Here is a 6000-nt window from a genome sequence, read left to right as displayed (position 1 = left end):
CTTCGTGGCGGGGGATAATAATGTCACATTTAAGGCCTGCATCTTAACTGAGAGAGAAACCTGACAAAACCATGCATCAGTACTATAATCGTTTGCTTGACTCCAAACCCTGAAGATAAGTCCATTCCTCTTTTGTACTGGATTCCAAAGCTCTACAAAAACACACACGCATATGTACCAACTCCCTGTCTCAAAGGAAGGACAAAGGAAGTGGAATTAATACCATATGGAGTCTCAAAAGCTCCCAGGATTTGCTTTAATTTAATTAAACGCCTGAGTTTCATCTTTGTACACCACTATCCCACATAACACACTTAAGGAAACAATCCATGCCTTGATCCATGGGGCAGTTGTTACTAAACATGGGGATGATAGATATAGTTACATATCTCTCTTCAAGGGTTCAGGACAATTTGTCAGGAATTAAAGCAAATGTCATCAGGAAGTTTACTGAGAAAACAATATGTGAAATGTTGAACTTTCTCATTGATAACATCTGTGTCATGATTTGGGAGCAAGACATTCAGGCAATAAGTTGGCATCTGCATGGGCACCAACTAGGATCCCCTTCGTGGAGACAAGAGGGGTCACTTCTTCTTTCCAATAGTCAACTATCCCTATATATATTTCATTAATCAAGCAGTCTAGCCTAACATACGATTTCTGATGAATTTGAAAAGAATTGTGTATGGTAACAAATATGTGAAACCATCATTGCATTTGTTTTATATTTCATTTAGACAATAACAGCCAAAGCGAACGAGGTAAGTTTTAGCTTGATCACTGTGATTTTCTTTAGACACGGACATTCTTTTCAGTTATAGGAAAAAAAGATGAAGATTTTAAATCTAAATGTCGTTTTGAAAATTTAAGATAGTAATTATCATGGTAAAAAGCATAAAGCACCTCTTGTAAAATACTAGATAGCGTTTGATTAGTGAACACACAATTCTTTGTCATGAATCTCCTCAATAGAAACTTATGATATATTTTCTCCAGGTGGTTGTAGCAACGAAGCAAACTCTTTACATACCATAAAGAACAGATCTTCTGCCTCATGTGGCCCTGCTCCCAAACACTGAATGTCAAGTTTCACTGATGTGCCGTTTACTCTGTTTGCTTCTGGTACATATCCATGTGAAAGCATGTGTGGGCTGATTACACGGTCCATTCGACTGCCATACCGTGTCACAAGATACAATGAAACACACAGACCCAGCATCAATAACACGGTTCGTTTTGATTCCAACCTCATCGTGACTTGCTGGAAAGAGATACATGTTGTGAATTTACTAATATGTTGAAATATGTTTCCCCACCTACGATACTAGTACTAGGGGGCAACGTTAATATTATATAACCGGATACAGACGTTGTGGGTAAAGGTTCACTTTAGGCAACATTTCCGACCGGATGGTTAACACATGTTTGTATTATCACTATTTGTTAGTGATAGCTAAATGAGGCGAACAGGGTCATTTACTCAATATTTATATTACACAGCATGTACAGAGCTAAATGAGGCGAACAGGGTCATTTACTCAACATTTATATTACACAGCATGTACAAAGCTAAATGAGGCGAACCGGATCGTTCACTCAACATTTATATTTCACAGTATGTACAAAGCTAAATGAGGCGAACAAGGTCATTTACTCAACATTTATATTACATAGCATGTACAGAGCTAAATGAGACGAACAGGGTCATTTACTCAACATTTATATTACACAGCATGTACAGAGCTAAATGAGGCGAACAGGGTCATTTACTCAACATTTATATTACACAGCATTTACAGAGCTAAATGAGGCGAACAGGGTCATTTACTCAACATTTATATTACACAGCATGTACAAAGCTAAATGAGGCGAACCGGATCGTTCACTCAACATTCATATTTCACAGCATGTACAAAGCTAAATAAGGGGAACCGGATCATTCACTCAACATTCATATTACACAGTGTACAAAGCTAAATGAGGCGAACAGGGTCATTTACTCAACATTTATATTACACAGCATGTACAGAGCTAAATGAGGCGAACAGGGTCATTTACTCAACATTTATATTACACAGCATGTACAAAGCTAAATGAGGCGAACCGGATCGTTCACTCAACATTCATATTTCACAGCATGTACAAAGCTAAATGAGGCGAACCGGATCATTCACTCAACATTCATATTACACAGCGTGTACAAAGCTAAATGAGGCGAACAGGATCATTTACTCAACATTTATATTACACAGCATTTACAGAGCTAAATGAGGCGAACAGGGTCGTTCACTCAACATTCATATTTCACAGCATGTACAAAGCTAAATGAGGCGAACCGGATCATTCACTCAACATTCCTATTACACAGCGTGTATATAGCTAAATGAGGCGAACAGGGTCATTTACTCAACATTCATATTACACAGCGTGTACAGAGCTAAATGAGGCGAACAGGGTCATTTACTCAATATTCATATTACACAGCATTTACAGAGCTAAATGAGGCGAACAGGGTCATTTACTCAACATTTATATTACACAGCATTTACAGAGCTAAATGAGGCCAACAGGGTCATTTACTCAACATTTATATTACACAGCATTTACAGAGCTAAATGAGGCGAACAGGGTCATTTACTCAACATTTATGTTTCACAGCATGTACAAAGCTAAATGAGGCGAACCGGATCATTCACTTAACATTCATATTACACAGCGTGTACAAAGCTAAATGAGGCGAACCGGATCATTCACTCAACATTCCTATTACACAGCGTGTTTATAGCTAAATGAGGCGAACAGGGTCATTTACTCAACATTCATATTACACAGCGTGTACAGAGCTAAATGAGGCGAACAGGGTCATTTACTCAACATTCATATTACACAGCGTGTATATAGCTAAATGAGGCGAACCGGATCATTCACTCAACATTCCTATTACACAGCGTGTATATAGCTAAATGAGGCGAACCGGATCATTCACTCAACATTCATATTACACAGCGTGTATATAGCTAAATGAGGCGAACCAGAACATTCACTGATCATGCAGATTGTGTAGTCGTTTAAGTAAAAATATAATAAGAGAGTGATGTACATACTTCCAAATAACAATGTGACATGGAACTTTTTATTTATGGTTTTAATACACATTGTGTTGTTCTTGTGTTACCCATTCCACGCGCATGCTGAAATGTTAACTAGCTAGATAGTGATCAATATGATGTGAACTCCAATGTCAGCATTCAATAACGGATTTTCAAAAGGTGAAGTTATGAATCACTAACTGTCAAGAACATCGTCTGATGTGAATGATAGAGATGCATGATCGACACAGGTCATCGGATGTCTTGGCGTTCCAAGCAGTGCTTGTCAATACATCTATTACATGGAACATGTTATATTGACAGATTTATCAATATGATTTGAACTGAAATGTCAGCATTAATAGTGAGTGAGTGAGTTGGGTTTAACGCCGCTTTTAACAGGATTCCAGTTATATCGCGGCGTGTCAGCTTCATGTGGGAGGAACGCCCGAAGTGATGCAGGTCTCAGACGTTTACCACTTCGGTGAAACCCACGAGCACGGTTATGGTGCTGACAAACCTAGAAACATAATTGGGGCGAACCGGCATTCGAACCCACAATCATAGGTTTCTGGCGTGCCCAAGGGACGCAACTCTGCACAGCGAATCGCGGCGCCTAAGACGACTGGGCCACCCGTGCCCCCGTCAGCATTAATAAAGGAGCACTGATCTAAAGCAATTCCCCGGGACTGGTTGTTGCCTTTGTTATTGTTTTTTTTCCCGTGAGTACCCGGATGATACGCAACGCAACTGAGCGTGACAAGAGTCTGGGCTACCGTCTGCAAGGACAGCTAAATAAACTTGGAGGCAATATTTGTTTTACGCATTTTGGATCACTGATTGGTTGACCGTGATCTATAAAGATTTCGAAAAAGGGCGCATGTTAATTAATTTCTTCAGCCTTAACAAACAGACAAAAAGAACGGCGGAGCTCATCGGTTGTCGTCATTTGGAAATACCCCTGATTGTTCTAGTTTAAAAAAAGTATCAATGCAGTGAAAGCATTTTCGGATTTCGGATTGCGTCGACAATACGATTACTACTCCCTTGTTGTCATCCATGTTTTCTGGTATAACCTTACACTTGTGTATTTGTCGTCATTCACTTGATGCTCAGTTAATGAATTTATTACAGGTATAATTAGTGGTAGCACCACTCCGAATACCTGACGAAGGTTCCCATTTAGGATTTATTGTGTCTGGTGTAATTATTCAATCTAAATCCAGGTTTGAAGTGAGGTGAAATGTGTGTTATGTAATATGCACGTGGCAACCCAGCAAGAGTGAATGATCAGTTGATTTACTTTTTTTGTAAATCAGCGGATCATTCGTAGTCATCAAAGGATTAACAGAAAATACATTGATTGATTAATCACTGTTATCTTGCACTGTTATCTTGCACGGTGGATATGTGAGTGTTTACATGTCTAGGTTTACTAAAACAAAGGGAATACACTCATGTCCTTGCGTGAGGTGCCGATGTAAAAACAACATACTTTGTTCAAATACGTTGATTGATTGCTCATTGTTATCTAACTCAATGGATTTTTTTAGGAACCGTGGACGTTATGAAAACAGTCGTCACGTGGGCTTTCTCAGCCGACCTTTGAGACTTGACACCTATGTGAAACAGCTGAAACAATCTAAGTGATCAGTTGAGAAACGAACACGGGTGATAATATCCCGAAACGATATATATATTTAAAAATATTTGATTGTTACAGAGACACGTGACATCGAATACGTTTCTTTGTACAGCTACAGACGTTTGGGATATTGTTCCTTTGTGTGGATATTCACGGATATATTCCTCGAACAAGGAAGCCGCCTAAAATTATACACATACATTTGGTAGGTTGTAATTATGATATTCGCATTTTGTTTTCCTTCATTTGCAGTAGTTTTGTTCGTTAAGAGTTGGCGAGTTGCCATTGATGGTAAATTTAGGTAGAGGATGCGGTATAGAGTACTGTAATAGGCAATGCAGATTTTGTAATTTACAGGAAATTGAAGATGAGTTTCATTTTATGCTTGTCTGCCCATGATACAGATATTTAAGAAATAAGTATTTACCTATTTATTACTCTTCCAATCCTACTTTATTTAAATATAATACACTATTATCTTGTAACCGCACTAGTATTGTAACTAATTGTGTTAAGTATATACTGGAAGCACTTGCAATCCGAAATACTGTCACTTAACACCCTCTGTCATCTGCCTCATACTGTAGTTTTCAATGAGTATTTGTACGTGGGCCTATGGCCTTTATACTGAAATAAAGAATTGAATTTGCAGTAGTATGGGACAGATTCATTCTTGTTCCTCTACGTCTTGGTTGGGAAATTCTTCAATGCGCGATAGACGTTGTTTTCACAAGTCTTTTTGGGGGGGAAGCGTGTATATATTACAGTCAATTTGTAAAATGTGATTCTCTCAGGCAATTTATAAAAATGTGTAAATATTTCAGTCATTTTGACTGAAAAATCTGTCCATTTCTCTAACAGATTGACCAAAATTGATTAAGACGATAAATGGGACCTAAAAACATCACATTAGATTATGTAGGATTAGAAGCCAAACAATATAGAAATGTACTTTTCATCGTAACATTTTCAGTCTCTTGGTGATGATATTAACCATAAAAATGTTTTGAATTCGTTGTCATAATAATACAGTTTGACATATTTTTCAGTCAATTTGTAAAATAATTGAATATTCAGGCGTTTAATTAATTTCCTAAGTGAACATTTTGCGCATTTTAACTGTAAAAATATAAACACGATAAAATAAGCAATGCTCAGGAGAAATATTTACTTTATTTTGCAAGTCAAAATAGTGTAAACGAAAATCGCACAATTACCAAGCAAGTGACTTCGTCACCATTACCGATGCTACCCACAAAGATA

This window comes from Haliotis rufescens, unplaced genomic scaffold (assembly GCF_023055435.1).
Source record: "Haliotis rufescens isolate VD_foot unplaced genomic scaffold, xgHalRufe1.0.p SCAF_5, whole genome shotgun sequence".
In the NCBI taxonomy this organism is placed as follows: Eukaryota; Metazoa; Mollusca; class Gastropoda; order Lepetellida; family Haliotidae; genus Haliotis; species Haliotis rufescens.
Note: the sequence above shows the minus strand (reverse complement) of the source record.